Genomic DNA, 18,986 nt, shown 5'->3' on the forward strand with positions numbered 1-18,986 from the left:
CATAAGTGCATTTATAACTAGGGAAATATGAATAAGTTCTCTGGATTGTAAACAATGCCAATGACTTGGTTTTGATGTGGTACTGCAAGCTATACATAATGTTAACACTGGGCAAAAACAAGTCAAGACCCCTGTACATTTCTTTGCAATTTCCTATGAATCTATAATGAATTCAAAATAAAGTTTTTAGAAAAAACAACCTGCATAAAATATCTTCCAGTAAATACAACTTTGATTTCAGCGTAACAGTTGCTTTGTATAAGATATCGCTATTGTATTATACTAAGGATAGGGGACTACAACCATTACTTCTAGTATTACACACAAGCATACCTCCAACCCAGTTAGCGTGTGTGGACTGGTTCAGCTCAAGTGGTATGTAAGGTATATTAGAATATTTTATGCAAGACAGAATGACATAGTGATATCTATTAATTGGTAATTAAGCCAAAATACTTGTTAAAATATAATTTTTAATTAAGTATAATTAAGTAAAAATATAATTTTTAAGCTTAAAAAATAGTATGGACAATTTTTTAAATTTAATAGACAGACATACTGATGCAAAATCAAGCAGATACAAAAGCTAGTACTATGACCAAAATATTAAAAAAAAAAAAAAACTGGAAGAAGGCATTACAAACTTCACATTGATATTTGAAACTAAAATTTACTAGAGCACAACAAAATGAGAAGGGTGTTTGTTTTTGTGCCAGTTATTAATTTATAGCCACAGCCCCAAATTCACCCAAAGCCAGCTCTGTGAAATGAATGTGGGCCCTCTAGCTGTGTTTCCTTTGCCAGCAGGTTTGACGTAAAGCTTAGTCAGGAGCGGGCACAGCTGAGCGTGCAGGAGGAAGATTTTGCTCCTTATCTGGAGCACTGGAGCATGCAGAGTCTTCTCCAGACCCTCTCCTGTGGCACTCGCATCTCCTGCAGTAACCAGCGGCCAACAACCACCAGCAACCCACACTCCCCTAGCCACCCCCCGCAGATGTCCGCAGTGAGACACGGCCCTGTACGCGCTTTCCTAGCACACTTAGGTGTCCATTTCTGGCAAGATCCGCCAGCGTGGTACCACAGCAACTTCTCCGCTATCCCGACAACCATGCCTGTGCCATCTCCAGAAAGGTCTGGATCTCAGCTGTGTCCACTCTCTCAGCCCTGAAGGGAGTGGTGGTTCTGTTTATGTTAATCCTGTTCTCTTTACTTCTTCCTGGCCAATCTGTTATTCCCATCTCCTGTTATAATTACTAATGCTTTATATTGCACTTTCCTATTCAAAGTACTGTGTAGTTTCCCCTCCTGACTGGTCCCAGTCCTGTAGAAAAGTATTTTAAAGATAACAGAAAATCTAAAGAGATATTTTTAGTAGACAGTGATTTTGATAAGATTCCTCTCAAAAGTTAAAGAACTGATAAAAATCAGTTACCTTAAATCAATTATATGTCAAATAAAAAAAATGTAAACAATTTTTAACAAGACCTGAGCTTGTAGCTTTGGCCAGCTATGTAACAAATAAAAGCAAGAACACTGGTCCAGAGATACAACTCCTTCTGGTCTGGACTAGAACAGTCAAATGTTCTTGACTACTTCCCTCACCAGATACTTAATCGACCAGGCGGTTCTGCTCCGGTCTGTGCTTCAGCCAAATACAAAGCGGCCGTTCCGCAGGCTCAGCAGGAGATACGGGAAATTATAGGTTAGGTACATGTGAAATAAGGAATGGAAACAGAGTACACGGCATATGAGAGTTCCATCCTACCAGAGCAGTTTCGTCATTTAACATACAGCACAAATCTCTGTTTACAACTATTTATGTATATTGTCTGGTAATGCTTCTTCATTTTCCCATAAACTTTTGACACCAATGTTTAAAAATGCATCTATGGAATTTCCATTTCTAAAATAATTTAATAAATATGCAACATGGACAGTATTGTAGTATCACTGACCACATGAAAAGCAGACAATACAAATTCATTGATTCAGCACCAGTACCTAAAGATATTTTAAATTATTTTAAGAAGGCTGTACATGGAAACAATCTAACACACATAGCTACAGAGAGAATGTTTATACATTATACTAAGAGCATTTGTCTCAATTAGCTCAAATCCCTGTCTAAATTAATTTTACTCATTTTTATCCTAAATTATCTTATGCTTAAATATAAAGCAATCGTAAAATTATTTGCAAAACAACAACTTTGCAAAAAGTTAAATGATACTAGCTTGGTATCAGTGATACCAGATGCTTCAAATAAAAAACCAATTACACTGAATCCAATAACAGCTTTATTTTTTTTAATCCAGCTCATGGAATCAAAGTAAAGCTATTAGAAATTCATCCTTCAAGGTGACACATCTGACATTATTGAGTGCTACTATAAATTCTGTTTAAAAGTTCAGCATGAAAGGCAAAATTATTTGTTTTTAAAGTGATAACAGGAATATAAATCTTGGTAGAACAGAATGCCAAGAAGAAATATTATTATTAAATTTAGAGACCCTTAGAGAAGGAAGGTACTTGGCATTGACTGTGTTGTGTACCTGATTTATAGCTACATCAAACTTATGCATTCTACTACTCAAAAAAATAATAATAATCTGTTGTCAAAACTGACACTTGAAAAAAATAAAATTCTTTTTATACAGAAAGAATAATCTACAAAATTTTATAACAAGGCTGACACTGAACACAATTATTCAACATGGCTGTGGAACTTTCTCTTTGTGCTGCTTATCATGAACAAATTTTAGAAACACTGGAGCTTTTAAAAAACTTATAAATTAACCTAAGTGTCCCACAATAATACTGAATTTTTGTAAAGGAATTTCTTACGTTTTGGTTGCATTTGTTCAAATCAGTAGGAATTTTTGCCAGATACAGGCAAAAAACTTAAGCTTTTAACTCTTAAATGGCATTTTTTTAAAGTAAAGCTTATAAACAGAAAGACTGAAATTTACTACTACAAAAACAAGAAAGAAGCTTTTGCACAATGAAGGAAACTATAAGCAAGGTGAAAAGACAGCTTTCAGAATGGGAGAAAATAATAGCAAATGAAACAACTGACAAAGAATTAAAATCCAAAATATATATGCAGCTCAAAACCAGAAAAATGGACAACCCAATGAAAAAGTGGGCAAAAGACCTAAACAGGTATTTCTCTAAACAATACATACAGATGGCTAATAAATACATGAAAAGATGCTCAACGTCACTCATTATTAGAGAAACGAAAATCAACACCACAATGAGGTATCATCTCACAATGGTCAGAACGGCCATCATCAAAAATTCTATAAACAATAAATGCTGGAAAGGGTGTGGAGAAAAGGGAACCCTCTCACACTGCTGGTGGATTTGCAAACTGGTACAGCCACTATGGAGAGTGGTGTGGAGACTCCTTGAAAAACAGAGACCAGAACTGCCATACAAGCCAGCAGTCCCACTGCTGGGCATACACCCTGAGGACACCAGAACTGAAAGAGAAACACGCAGCCCAACGTTCATTGCAGCACTATTCTCAACAGCCAGGACATGGAAGCCACCTAGGTGTCCACTGGCAGATGAATAGACGAGGAACTTGTGGTAAACATACACAATGGAATATTACTCAGCTATAAAAAGGAATGCATTTGAGTCAGTTCTAATAAGATGGATGAACCTGGAGCCTATTATATGGAGTGAAATAAGTTAGAAAGACAAATATGATATAGTAATGCATATAAATGGTACTGACGATTTTACATGCAAACGAGACACAGATGTAAAGAATAGATGTGGGGCTTTTCCTTCCAGTTCAAGACGGTGGAATAGAAGGATGTGCACTCACCTTCTTCAAGAGACCAAAATCACAACTAGCTATTGAACAACCATTGATAGGACACTGGAATTTACCAAAAAATATATATCCCACGTTCAAAGACAAAGAAGACGCCACATCGAGATGGTAGGAGGGGCACAATCATGATAAAAGCAAATGGGAATCTCCAGGGAATCTGACCTTGAAGCCCAGAGGGATTTGATGACAAGACTTCCATTGAGGGGGGGAGGGGGTGCCTGGCAGCAGCTGTCTAAAAAAGTTAACCTTGGTGTAAACACTTGCTGGTCAGTCACTCAAACCTGTCCAACCCTGCAAATCCATGGACTGCAGCTCCAGAGGTCGCCACTAACCCAACCACAGCAAAGAGTCACCTCAGGCCATAAAACTACCAGGGAGAGAGCACAACTCCACCAATCAGCAGATAACTGGATTAAAGCTTTACTGAGCAACGCCCTGCCCAGCAGAACCAACACCCAGCTTTTCCCACCACCAGTCCCTCCCATCAGGAAGCTTACACAAGCCTCTTGGCGTCCTCCATGGCAGACTGAAGAAGCAAGAATCACAATCCCACAGCAACTAAAACAAAACCACATTACAGAAAAGTAATCAGCATGAAAAAGCAGAAAGTTACATCCCAGAAGAAGGGACAAGATAAAACCCCAGAAAAACAACTAAAGGAAGTGGAGATAGGCAATATTCCAGAAAAAGAAATCAGAATAATGATAGTGAATATGATTCAGGATCTCGGAAAAAGAATGAAGACAAAGATTGAGAAAATGCAAGAAATGTTTACCAAAGACCAACAAGAACTAAGAACAAGCAGAGATGAATAGTACACTAGAAGGAATCCATAGCAGAATAACTGAGGCAGAAACACGGATAAATGATCTGGAGGACAGAATGGTGGAAATCACTGTTGCAGAACAGAATACAGAAAAAAGAATGAAAAGAAATGAAGACAGCCCAAGAGACTCTGGGACAACATTAAATGCACGAATATTTGCACTATAGGGACCCCAGAAGAAGGAAAGAGAGAAAAAGGAACTGAGAAAATATTTGAAGTAATAGCTGAAAACATGGGAAAGGAAAGAGTCAACCAAGTCCAGGAAGCCCAGAAAATCCCAGGAAGAATAAACCCAAGGAGGAACACACTGAGACACACAGAAATCAAACTGACAAAAACTAAAGACAGAGATAAAATCAAAAACAAGGGAGAAATGACAAATAACATATAAGGGAAATTTCATCAGGCTATCAGCTGATTTCTCAACAGAAACTCTGCATGCCAGAAGGGAATGGCATGACATATTTAAAGTGCTGAAAGGGAAGAACCTACAACCAAGAATACTCTAGCCAGCAAAACTCTCCTTCAGATTTGATGGAAAATCAAAAGTTAAGAGGATTCAGCACCACCATACCAGCTTTACAACAAAAAGGAACTTCTCTAGGCAGAAAACAAGAAAATCAAAAGCCCTACCTACAGAAAATAAACCCAAAACAATTAAGAAAATGGTAATAGGATCATACATATCTTGGACATATATATTACATAGTTTCCTTAAATGTAAATGGATTAAATGCACCAACTTAAAAGACACAGACTGGCTGAAAACACGTGCATGGTATGCACTTCCACTTACCACATCATTCTGCTTGACCCCTCAAATTGTAATTATTTTATATTGCTTGGTTAATCATGTTCCCATTATGGCCTGCAACTGTAATTACGTTTTATTTTTCACCTGGTTATTGATTGTGAAAACTGATAAATGTCTTTTTACTATTGTGATTATGTAACTATTACTCAATTAATACCATTTATCACGATTGGTCAATAGGAAAAGTATAGAATTCTGTATCACCAAATTGAAAGTGAAAGTTGCTCAGTCATGTCTGACTCTTTGCAACCCCATGGACTATTCAGTTCATGGAATTCTCCAGGCCACAATATTGGAGTAGGTAGCCTTTCCCTTCTCCACAGGATCTCCCCAACCCAGGGACTGAACCCAAGTCTCCCACATTGCAGGCGATTCTTACCAGCTGAGCCACAAGGGAATCCCAAGAATACTGGAGTGGGTAGGCTATCCCTTCTCTAGTGGATCTTCCTGACCCAGGAATTGAACCGGGGTCTTCCACGTTGCAGGTGAATTCTTTACCAACTGAGCTATCAGGGAAGCCCTCTATACCACCGAAACTACCATTTAATAGAAAAACCTATAACCATTTTTTAAAATCCAGACGCATATCAGAATTATCTCGGAATTTTTTGAAAAATACAAATGCCCAGGTATTTTTTTTTTTTGCCAAAGCTCCAGACATATTTCTAATGAGCAGCCATGTTTAAAAACAACAGGACTATATGAGGATCTTGTACTTTTATCTCGTTTGTTTCACTTTTTCTATTTTTCAGTGCTCCCAATTCATTTAGTTTATGTTTTCCAATTTCTCCATTTCTTTTTTAAAATGTTCTTTCTCAAACTTTTATCAAGCATAGTAGAAAAGCTTTTGTATACATATATATAGTACATATAAATATATATTTTAGAAAACTTACAAAATTTTGCCTAACTAAAAAAATTTATGACATTTTTTATTTTATGTGACTTAGTATGAATAGAATACTAGATTTCTAATTTAAAAAAATAGATGGGGCCTGGCACACCGGGAAGAGATCAGGTAGAGAGAGGGGTGGGAGGCAGGATCGGGATGGGGAACACATGTAAATCCATGGCTGATTCATGTCAATGTATGACAAAAACCATTACAATATTGTAAAGTAATTAGCCTCCAATTAATAAAAATAAATGAAAAAAATTAAAAAATAAATAGATCTGCAACAATAAACAAAGGTTTACTGTATAGCACAGGAAACTACTGTATCTTGTAATAATTTTTAATGGAAAATAATTTCAAAAATCACATGAGTATATGTATAACTGAATCACATACAAAAAAAAGAATTCTACTTTTTGAAATTTAGTAATGTTTATTTTTTTGCGAGTGTTTCCAAATGTCCTATGGACATCTAATAACAATGTATAAGATACAAAATTTTACATACATTTATGTAGGATATGATTAATACAAATTAAATATAAACCTACTACATTTAAATTATTGACAAAATTCAAGATGCTCCTATTCTTTTTCTGCCCTTGATAAAATATTCTCAGAGAAATGTCAATATATCTGATTATATATTTTTTCTTTTCCCTATTTCTTCTGATTTTTGCTTTATGTATCTTTGTTTCTTTGTTATTGAAGTGTCTAATGGTTTATGATGTTTATCTTCTTTGTGAATTGTACCTTTTATCATGAAAACTATTCATCTTTGTTTCATTTAAATAAATTATTTTTTTAAAAAGGACAGACTTTTAGTCTCAGTGGGAGAAGGCGAGGGTGGGATGATCTGAGAGAAGAGCACTGAAACATGTGCATTGTCATGTGTAAAACAGATGACCAACACAAGCTCAATAAAGAAGCAGGGGACCCAAAGCCAGCTGTCCGGGACAACCCAGAGGGATGGGGTGGGGAGGAAGGTGGGAGGGGGTTAAGACGGGGGGACACATGTATACCTGTGGCCAATTCATTTTGATGTATGGCAAAAACCATCACCATACTGTAAAGTAATTATCCTTCAATCAAAATATATTTAAAAAACAAGAAAGAAACAATAAATTAAAATTAAAGAGCACAAATGGTATATAAGATTTAACCTTGAAATTCTGTCATTGCCTATTGATCTCAACTACTAGGAACAACTTTTGGAGGAGTGCCAATATTTATATTTGAATGTATTCATATGCATAGAGGTCTGACAGAATGTGGTCCACTGGAGAAGGAAATGGCAAACCACTTCAGTATTCTTACCTTGAGAACCCCATGAACAGTATGAAAAGGCAAAAAGATAGGATACTGAAAGAGAACTCCCCAGGTCAGTAGGTGCCCAATATGCTACTGGAGATCAGTGGAGAAATAACTCAAGAAAGAATGAAGGGATGGAGCCAAAGCAAAAACAACACCCAGTTGTGGATGTGACTGGTGATGGAAGCAGGGTTCGATGCTGTAAAGAGCAATATTGCATAGGAACCTGGAATGTTAGGTCCATGAATCAAGGCAAATTGGAAGTGGTCAAACAGGACATGGCAAGAGTGAACATCGACATTCTAGGAATCAGCAAACTAAGATGGACTGCAATGGGTGAATTTAACTCAGATGACCATTATATCTACTACTGTGAGCAGGAATCCCTTAGAAGAAGTGGAGTAGCCATTATAGTCAACAACAGAGTCCGAAATGCAGTACTTGGGTGCAATTTCAAAAACGACAGAATGATCTCTGTTCGTTTCCAAGGCAAACCATTCAATATCATGGTAATCCAAGTCTATGCCCCGACCAGTAACACTGAAGAAGCTGAAGTCGATCAGTGCTATGAAGACCTACAAGATCTAGAACTAACACTCAAAACAGATGTCCTTTTCTTTATAGGGGGCTGAAATGCAAAAATAGGAAGTCGAGAAACAGCTGGAGTAACAGGCAAATTTGGCCTTGGAGTACAGAATGAAGGAGGGCAAAGGGTCATAGAGTTCTGCCAAGAGAATGTACTGTTCATAGCAAACACCCCCTTCCAACAACACAAGAGAAGACTCTACACATGGATATCACCAGGTGGTTGGCACCGAAATCAGATTGATTATATTCTTTGCAACCAAGGATGGAGAAGCTCTATACAGCCAGTAAAAACAAGACCGGGAGCTGACTGTGGCTCAGATCATGAACTCCTTATTGCCAAATTCAGACTGAAATTGAAGAAAGTGGAGAAAACCACTAGACCATTCAGGTATTAGCTAAATCAAATCCCTTATGACTATTCAGTGGAAGTGAGAAATAGATTTAAGGGACTAGATCTGATAGACAAGAGTGCCTGATGAGCTATGGATGGAGGTTCGTGACACTGTACAGGAGACAGGAATCAAGACCATCCCCAAGAAAAAGAAATGCAAAAAAGCAAAATGGCTCTCTGAGGAGGCCTTACAAATAGCTGTGAAAAGAACAGAAGCCAAAAGCAAAGGAGAAAAGGAAAGATATACCCATTTGAATGCAGAGTTCCAAAGAATAGCAAGGAGAGATAAGAAAGCCTTCCTCAGTGATCAATGCAAAGAAATAGAGGAAAACAATAGAATGGGAAAGACTAGAGATCTCTTCAAGAAAATTAGAGATACCTAGGGAACATTTCATGCAAAGATGGGCTCAATAAAGGACAGAAATGGTATGGACCTAACAGAAGCAGAAGATATTAAGAAAAGGTGGCAAGAATACACAGAAGACCAATACAAAAAAGCACTTCACGACCCAGATAATCACAATGGTGTGATCACTCACCTAGAGCCAGACATCCTGGAATGTGAAGTCAAGTGGGCCTTAGGAAGCATCACTATGAACAAAGCTAGTGGAGGTGATGGAATTTCAGTTGACCTATTTCAAATCCTGAAAGACAATGCTGTGAAAGTGCTGCACTCAATATGCCAATATTCCAATCCGAAAGAAAGGCAATGCCAAAGAATGCTCAAACTACCGCACAACTGCGCTCATCTCACATGCTAGTAAAGTAATGCTCAAAATTATCCAAGCCAGGCTTCAGCAATACGTGAATTGTGAACTTCCAGATGTTTAAGCTGGTTTTAGAAAAGGCAGAGGAACCAGAGATCAAATTGCCAACATCCACTGTATCATCGAAAAAGCAGGAGAGATCCTGAAAAACATCTATTTCTGCTTTATTGACTAAGCCAAAGCCTTTGACTGTGTGGATCACAATAAACTGTGGAAAATTCTGAAAGAGATGGGAATACCAGACCACCTGACCTGCGTCTTGAGAAACCTGTATGCAGGTCAGGAAGCAACAGTTAGAACTGGACATGGAAAAACAGACTGGTTCCAAATAGGAAAAGGAGTACGTCAAGGCTGTATATTGTCACCCTGCTTCTTTAACTGATATGCAGAGGACATCATGAGAAACGCTGGACTGGATGAAGCACAAGATGGAATCAAGATTGTGGAGAGAAATATCAATCACCTCAGATATACAGATGACACCACCCTTATGGCAGAAATCAAAGAGGAACTAAAGAGCTTCTTGATAAAAGTGAAAGAGCAGAGTGAAAATGTTGGCTTAAAGCTCAACATTCAGAAAACTAAGATCACGGCATCTGGTCACATCACTTCATGGCAAATAGATGGAGAAACAGTGGCTGACTTTATTTTTGGGGACTACAAAATCACTGCTGATGGTGATTGCAGCCATGAAATTAAAAGACACTTCCTTCCTGGAAGGAAAGTTATGACCAACCTAGACAGCATATTAAAAAGCAGAGACATTACTTCGCCAATAAAGGTTCGTCTAGTCAACCTTTTCCAGTAGTCACATATGGATGTTGAGAGTTGGACTGTGAAGAAAGCTAAGCACTGAAGAATTGATGCTTTTGAACTGTGGTGTTGGAGAAGACTCTTGAGAGTCCCTTGGACTGCAAGGAGATCCAACCAGTCCATCCTAAAGGAGATCAGTCCTGGGTGTTCATTGGAAGGACTGATGTTGAAGCTGAAATTCCAATACTTTGGCCATCTGATGAGAAGAGCTGACTCATTGGAAAAGACCCTGATGCTGGGAAAGATTGAGGGCAGGAGGAGAAGGGGACGACAGAGGATGAGATGGTTGGATGGCATCACTGACTTGATGGACATGGGTTTGGGTGGACTCTGGGAGTTGGTGATGGACAGGGAGTCCTGGTGTGCTGCGATTCATGGGGTCACAAAGAGTGGGACACGACTGAGCAACTGAACTGAACTGTATTTATATGCATACCATCTGAAAAAGCAGAGACATCACTTTGCTGACCAAGGTTCTTACAGTCAAAGCTATGGTTTTTCCAACAGTTATGTACAGAGAGTCGGACCAGAAAGAAGGCTGAGTGCCAAGGAACTGACACTTTTGAACTGCGGTGCTGGAAAAGCCTCTTGAGAGTCCCTTGGACTGCAAGGAGATCACAGCAGACAATCCTCAAGGAAATTAATCCTGAATATTCACTGGAAGGAGTGATGCTGAAGCTGAAACTCCAATACTCTGGTCACCTGATGTGAATAGCCCCCTCACAGGAAAAGACCTGATGCTGGGAAAGACTGAAGGCAAAATGAGAAGGGGGCAGCAGAGGATGAGACAGTTAAGATAGCATCAATGGACATGAATTTGAGCAAACTCTAGGAGATAGTGGAGAACAGAGGAGCCTGGCATGCTGCATGGGATCATAAGGAGTCGGACACGACTTAGCAACTGACCACCACCACCAATATTCATACAAAAATGGATGAAAATTTAAAAGGCCTATGATTTCAGATCATCTAAATTTGACAAAACATTCAAAACAACCAATAAAAAAGACAATTTACCTGACAAGTTTTGTCTCATAAAAATATTTTGTCCTGGCTTCCCTGGCAGTCCAGTAGTTAAGGCTCTGAGCTCCCACTGCAGGGGGCATGGGTTTGAATCCTTGTCAGGGAACTAAGATCCCATTATGCTTCATGGCACAGCCAAAAAAATTTTTTGTTGAAAAGAAAGCTACTACATACAACAATCTCTATTTTTTTTTTGGTTTTTTTTTGGCCAGGCTGCGCAGCGTATGGGATCTCAGCTCCTCGACCAGAGATCAAGCCCACGCCCACTGCAGTGCAAGTGCAGAGTCTTAACAACTGGGCCACCTGAGAGGTCTGAAAGCTGCCATAAACGAAGATGCACGTACTTGTCAAAACACTGGGGCTTAAATATTTACACAGTTACAATACAAAAAATACTGACTTGAAAATATCCTCCATCAAGAAGAAATTGCCCTGAGCTCCTTTGATATCTCAACACTTACAGAAAGACAGTTTTCTCAATTAAAGAAGTCAACAATTCAAACGTATTCATTAGAAAATGTAACTCTGATAAAGCTGGTGGGCAATTTTAAGGAAAAAATTTAAATAAAACTATACTGCAAAAACTATGTTCTTCAGGAAAAACTGACAATATTATGGGAATAAACAGCTAAAAAGAAACTAATATATCCCAAGAGTAACTGTTCTATTTATGTACTTTTTGTAGTGCTCATATAGTCATTATAAAAGGCAATTATTTTTGGTCTTAAACAGATATATATATATATATAGTTTTTACATTTTAAAAACTTATTTTTGAGAACAGTTTTCATAAAAATCTACTTTATAGTTCCAGCAATAAATCAAATTTATAAGTAAATAAACATTTCAGATATATGTTTATGATTTCATTTTAGTTATTTCTAAACTCTCAAGTGGCCCAGTTTTAACAAATTATACAATCAAATTCACATACAAAACATCTGCACACTGAAAAGGCCAGATCATCTACAATAAAAAATAAAGCTTAATGAACATCAAAAAATAAAAATAGAACTTTCTTGATATACATCATTTCAAAAAAGGGGGGGACAGAATATTACTAACCAAAACAAAAAATGCCATGTAATCCCCCCTCACTTTTGAAACTAGATAATCTATCATCTAGTGATCAAAAAACAAACAAAATACTTTGGTCTAAGCTTTCACAAATTTCCAAATCTTTATTTTGATCTTTCTCATGTCATCATTCATCTAATTCATGCTTTCACAATTAATCTACCATACTTATGTAAAAGCTGCATACTCCTTAAAACTTTAAGTGAAGTATATTATTTTAGGTGGCTGCCCAGCTGGCTCAGCAGGGACAGAATCCGCCTGCAGTGCAGAAGCAGCAGGAGACCTGGGTTCGACCCCTGGGTCAGGAAGATCCCCTGCAGGAGGGCATGGCAACCCACTCCAGTATTCCTGCCTGGAGAACCCCATGGACAGAGAAGCCTGATGGGCTACAGTCCACGGGGCTGCAAAGAATCAGACACAACTTAGCAACTAAACAACAAAAATATTATTTTAGTAAGAATCATAAAACTTAACTCAAACACAATAATCTAATTGGTAGTTACCTGCCTTGTAAGATGTGAACGCCAAAAAATGAGGATTATATCTGGTTACTTTAATACTATGAATTATTAATGTTGAAGGCAGTATATGAAACACCAAATATTTAATAGACATTTACAGAATGAATGAATTTCTTTCTCTTTTCTTTTAGCCACACCGTGCAATGTACAGGATCTTAGTTCCCAAAGTGAAACTGAAAAGTGTTAGTCGCTCAGTCCTGTCTGACTCTTTGGGACCCCATGGACTGTAGACTGCCAGGCTCCTCTGTCCATGGTTTTCTCCAGGAAAAAATGACACTGGATTGGGTTGTCACTCCCTTCTCCACGGGATGAGAGAGAAAATGAGAGAAAATGATGAAAGAATGAAATGACGATGGAGTACGTTGCCATTCCCTTCTCCAGGGGATCTTCCCGACCCAGGGATTGAACCCGAGTTTCCTGCACTGCAGGCAGATTCTTTACCGTCTGAGCCGCCAGGGAAGCCAGTCAAACCCTGCATTTCAAGCACACAGTCTTCACCACTGGGCCCCCATTCACTCCCAGAATGAATGGATTTCTTAAATTAAGACAGGAATAATTTTAGAGAAGACCTGACAGTGATAGAGAAGGGGGAGGCAAAAAAGAAAACAGTTAAGACAGCATTAGGTGGCCATTCACACAAAAGAATGTATGCTGAGTCAGTTCCTTAATTTCTAAAATAAAGTCAAATAAAAGTACACACATTCAGTTTCATACATTTATCTATAAAGAATAAATAACTGCACTCAATTTTCTCAAACTGTCTTACTAAGAAAAAAAAAGACATCTACAAAAACAAGTATTTAAAACACTATTCAGGGGAAACCTGTGAAACCTTCAAAAATAAATTAAAATTAAAAAACCACTATAATATTGTAAAGTAATTAGCCTCCAACTAGTAAAAATACATGGGAAAAAAATAAAAATAAAACTTAAAAAAAATAAAAATAAAAATAAATTAAAATTATACACAAGAAATCAGAAAAAAAATTCTTTTTAAAATTTTAAATCAATGAAGACATTTAAAATACTTTAAATGACAATAACATATCTCTATCAGATAATACAAGTGTGAAAATTACTAGTAGAGATATGAAAAGACATACTGTTTTAGATAAAGTTGAAATACAAAGCTTTCTGAATTTCACTCAATAATGTTTCTAGATAAAAGGATCTTCTGCCATCATGTGGAAATTTTTGAAACTACAGTTACACAAAAAATTCCTGTATCTGACTGGAGTATTCCAGTCAACACTAGCAAGAATGACTCCATTTGTAAACAAGGTAAGTATTCTTAGAAGAATCTAGTGAAAATGACCAGGCACAGTTGTTACTATCTTCTCTCTCCTTCCGGAGAGAAGATGATGTTCACTGTAGACTGATAACAGACACCTCTTCTGTTTTCAAGACTCTTCGCAGTTACGGCTACCCTAGGACTCTCCCAGTTTATGATCATAAATTTCTTACTCTACTTATCTCTCTCCAACCTTAGGCACTTAAAACACTATATTAAATGTTTAGGGGGGGAAAAAAAACCAGAGTAAGCTACTTTATCTTGAATCATTGGGAATCACAGATGCTTGATACAAGTTTTACACATAGCAGAAAAAAGAAAAAAAAGAAAAAAATTCATATATATACATATTAAAAAAGGAAGCAGCTATTCATACATTCATATGCCTGATGACTTGAAAGTATATCTAGATAAAAACACGGATTAAAGTGCTTGGAATAAACTTAGTACACTGTGAAATATACACTGAATTCTCATGTATTTACAAGATATAATTTAAGAATTCCTGTAATCAGGATAAAAGCCTTTGCTTAAATTATTAATTTTTACAAACTATAATTCACATATTTGAATGGTTAACTTATTAATTCAACATGTTGTTGGTCTTCACCTGAAAAATTACACATTTTTTTCTTTTGGAGGAAAAAAACAACATCTACTGAGCATCTATTATAAGCAAAATACTGTCCGAGCAGCTGTAAAGCACACACAGACAGGTAAGACATCATTTTTGTTCTCAAGGAATTTACCTTCTACTAACACAAGAAAAAGATGTACAGCAAATAACTATAATACACTGTAAACAGCAGTCAGTAAGAAAACAAAAAGACAAAATATAGAATTTGGCTTTTAATTGGGAGAATTAATCAAGAAAGAGTTGATAGCAAAGGACTGGAGCTGTTAGGAAAGACATTTTGGATTTGGCTATACAGAAAGAGACAGGAAAACCTTTAGGCTGAATGAATAGTGAGGCCAAGACAACATAAGGCCACATTTAGAGACAACACTCAGTTGAATATAACTGAAACTTAGGAGACTTGACAAAGAACTTTGAGATGTTAAGGCAGGAAAAACATACTCAAGTCAGACTGTGCATAGTTTTGAACTCCACATTAAAGAGACGTCAACAGGAAAACAGTGATGACTTTTGACAAGGGCAATATTGTGATCAAAGTTGTGTTTTACAAGCTGCTAGTTAAAAGGGACTAAAGGCAAAATTATTCATGAAATTACTACAAACATTCAGAGGCAATGAAAATGGAGACAACAGGTCAGAGTTCTCATATGGTAAAAGGAATCAACAGATTTGACAGTTAACTGGATACGGGAGACAGGAGAGAAGAAAGAATTAAAAATAATGAAATTACAAACTGTTTTCAGTACCTTTGAAATTTCTTCCTAGCAATCTCCTTCCTACCACACACTAGAGCTAAAACAGCTAGCATTTATTGAGAACTTACTATGTGCAAGGCAACTACTGTGCATATATTTATTATCCTATTTAATCCTTAACTTCTGAAGTAAGTACTGTTGGTATTCTCATTTTACTGGTGAGGAAACTGAGGCTTAACTATCCAAGTTCACATAGTAAATGAAAGTGAAGTTGCTCAGTTGTGTCTAACTCTTTGTGACCCCATGGATTGCAGCCCAAGGAATTTTCCAGGCAAGAGTACTGGAGTGGGTTGCCATTTCCTTCTCCAGGGGATCTTCCTGACCCAGGGATCAAACCCAGGTCTCCTGCATTGCAGGCAGAGGCTTTACCTCTGAGCCACATAGTAAGTAGTTAAGATATTAATCAATGTCACTGTTAATCATTAACGTATCAGTTGACAATAATTTAAAATGAAATTTCTCACAGGACAGTTATATTTTAAAAAGAAACTCAAAGATAAAAGGATCTTCAAAATCTAACACAACAGAGTCAGATGAACGAACAGCAAGTGACAGCGTAGATATACTGAGTAGAAAGCTATCTAATAATCATAAATTGGATCGCTAAGGGAAAGAGAAGTTTCCTCCTGTATTCATATCAGTTTGCCCCGATGCCAAAAGACAAACATTCTAAAATACTATTCTTTAGAATTTGATGAGTCTTATTCTATCTTATACAGACCTGTACCAGACTTACAAACTCCTTAAATATACTGACCACATATGAATCTTCTGTATCCCCTGAAAAACAGTAGGTGCTGAATGAATGAGGGAACAAATAAACTCGGTTGAATTCCTTCTGTCTAGCTCTCCCTGGCAGAGTGCGACCAACATCCTCACACAATCAAGAGCCCCATTTGGAACACCTTCTCCGTGTCCTATACCTTGAACTCATTGCTGAAACCTCTGCTCCTGCTTCTCTGCTTTCCAGTTGTTGCCCTTAATGATATCTTCGAGATTGCTCCGACATTCAAATTGTTAAGGCCATGAACAAACAAATAGTTGGCCTTATTTATTGGTATATGGGAGATGTCTGTACTGGATCCCAGAACATTTCCAAGGGTTCTCTAACCCACTGTCTTCTTTTTCAGTTATGGAGGGAAGGCTTTACTTTCCATGGAATCAAACAGCACCCATCTAAAATCAGGAGAAGACTCTCCTTTGACTGACTATCCAATAGGCTTTGCAGAGGGTCTGAGAGATGGGGTCAAGTTTCCAATACTCTAGAGTTTAATTTGTATATACTTTCCCAGAGAAACAGTGTAACAGCTGGTAATTAGGCTTCCAGACAGCCCTGCAGAAAAAGTCTATTTAACCACAGTACAGTTAAAGTATTACACAATGGGAACTACATTTTTATTTTTTTCATGATCAATCTACTGTGTTTATGCTATATTGTGGACTAAATAGCTGTTTCTGGTTAGTACTGGCTAATAAGACTTCAGCACCCATACTAAAAAAGGATGCATTACCATCCAAGTTTTAAGCAGAGCAATAAACTGCTGAGCATCACCACCAAACTACTGTTAAGCAGGAAGCTAACAAACATAATTAAAAGCAACAAATACATCTACTTCTATAACTAAGACAAAGCAAAATTTTTAAAGGAAAATAATCATTAAGATGTGAGATTCCAGTTATGCTTTAAGATAAAACTACTAAATAACTTTTTAAACTTTATATAACTTTACACTAGCCCTATTACCATTTAAGAAAATATAGTTTAAAAATATACTGCAGTTCAATCTTGATATATGAACTTCTTGCCACCTCTTAATTAAAGGTGTAGAGCATATTTTGATAGCATTTAGTTGAAAAGAAAAGAACTAAAATAATCTGGTATGTCTCACTTATCAAAAGTGCCAAATCTGAATTTTGTTCTTCACATCAAACAGAAATTAAATTTTCTTCTTTTTAGACACATGTCTTGACATTTGTAGACATACCCTATTTAAAACAAATTTGATGTATGCAAATGCAGGTTTACACAGAGAAAGAAATTATGGGCTGATTATTCATTTCACAAAAGGATTAACAAAAGAATTTCTTTAAATAATCTGCCAGTATACTTAAAATATAGTTAAAATTTTTAAAAATCAACTTATAAACAACTTTTCAGAAATGTACTCATAGTATAAAAGTAGTTACAAAAGTATCAAGCTTCCAATATGTTATTATTACAAACTTTGTCTCAATTGCTTGACTAATCTAGCCTGGGACACAAAAAGATCAAATACAACAGCTTAAAATGGCACAGAAAGGTGTATTTACTATAGTTTTTAAATGCATATGTGCATGACTATCCTAATCATCAAGAAACTACCCAATTCTTCTTTAAAATTTTATCCAGAGGCTAGCAAACAATGAGTCAATATGGCTAAAGGTAACCTAAAAGCCAAAGAGCAAAGGGGCTTTTCTGCCTTCATTGTGCAGGCAAGCCAGAGGTACAAAAAGAAGAAAAATCCAGGGATCCCATCAGCACTGCAGCTGTTGTTTTGCTTTTGCAGTGTTCTAAGAAGTGCTCTGAGATACAGTAGACAAGGCCTGGGAAAGGGAGATCCAAATTTGATGCTCTAGAAATGGAGCATTTTGGAACAACTGAAGGAAGCAGGAAGGACTCCTAATGCTCCCAAGAGGCCAACTACCGGGTGTAATCCCTGTTCAATGCTCCACCCTGAGACCAAGTCCACGAACCCCGCACCTCCACTGAAGACCAGACAGACATGGAGGAAGTGGACAGCAAAAAAGCAGTCTTCCAATGATAAGGTAATGAGGCCGGAGGAGGAATAAGAAAAAGGAGAAAGATTTAGCCAGCTGAGGAGAATCTGATGGTGCAAGAGAGACAGCTGTTGCCTGAAAAAAAGGAAGATGAAGAGGAGGACATAAAGAAGGAGAGGGTTGGGAAAAAGGATAGAGAAATAAAACTGAGGATCTTAAGGCCACATGAATTCCAGAGCAGGGAAAACACCATAATAAACCTCTTTGAGATGGCTGTGCCTGCATTAGATTGAATTTGATTATGATCCTATTGCAGTTTCTCAAAGTGCACTGGAAATTTTAAGTAGCTAACATGAAGTAGCCAAGGGTGTTATGAACACCCTGAAACTATATCAAAACTGTACATATTTCCAAACATTTTAAAGTAAGAAGTTTTGCTCACTCTGTGCATCTTGCTTATATTAGCTTTATAAAGGCATTTAAATGTTTGTGACATTTTTGCACGTGTGCGAAGTTACCTCAGTTTTGTTCAACTCTCTGCAACCCTATGGACTGCAGCCCACCAGGCTCCACTGTCCACGGGGTTCTCCAGGCAAGAACACTGGAGTGGGTTGCCATGCCCTCCTCCAGGGGATCTTCCCGACCCAGGGAATGAATCGGGTCTCTTCTGTCT

The 18,986-nt window shown here is 37.3% G+C and overlaps 1 protein-coding gene and 1 long non-coding RNA gene across 3 annotated transcripts in view; one reads left to right on the forward strand and one right to left on the reverse strand.

The window, feature by feature from the left end:
- Positions 1 to 18,986, reverse strand: part of SDHAF3 (succinate dehydrogenase complex assembly factor 3) — an 84,417-nt gene that overhangs the window by 53,166 nt on the left and 12,265 nt on the right. The window lies entirely within an intron of this gene.
- On the forward strand, positions 13,949 to 18,736 carry LOC139036278 (uncharacterized). Of its 2 annotated transcripts, none has more exons than XR_011488982.1 (3): positions 13,949 to 14,154; positions 14,806 to 14,880; positions 16,403 to 18,736. It is a non-coding gene; the product is annotated as an uncharacterized lncRNA (long non-coding RNA). The 2 variants fall into 2 exon arrangements; XR_011488983.1 differs by having other exon boundaries at positions 13,950 to 14,154; positions 18,103 to 18,736.

The sequence above is a fragment of the Odocoileus virginianus genome, chromosome 1 (genome assembly GCF_023699985.2).
Source record: "Odocoileus virginianus isolate 20LAN1187 ecotype Illinois chromosome 1, Ovbor_1.2, whole genome shotgun sequence".
NCBI lineage: Eukaryota > Metazoa > Chordata > Mammalia > Artiodactyla > Cervidae > Odocoileus > Odocoileus virginianus.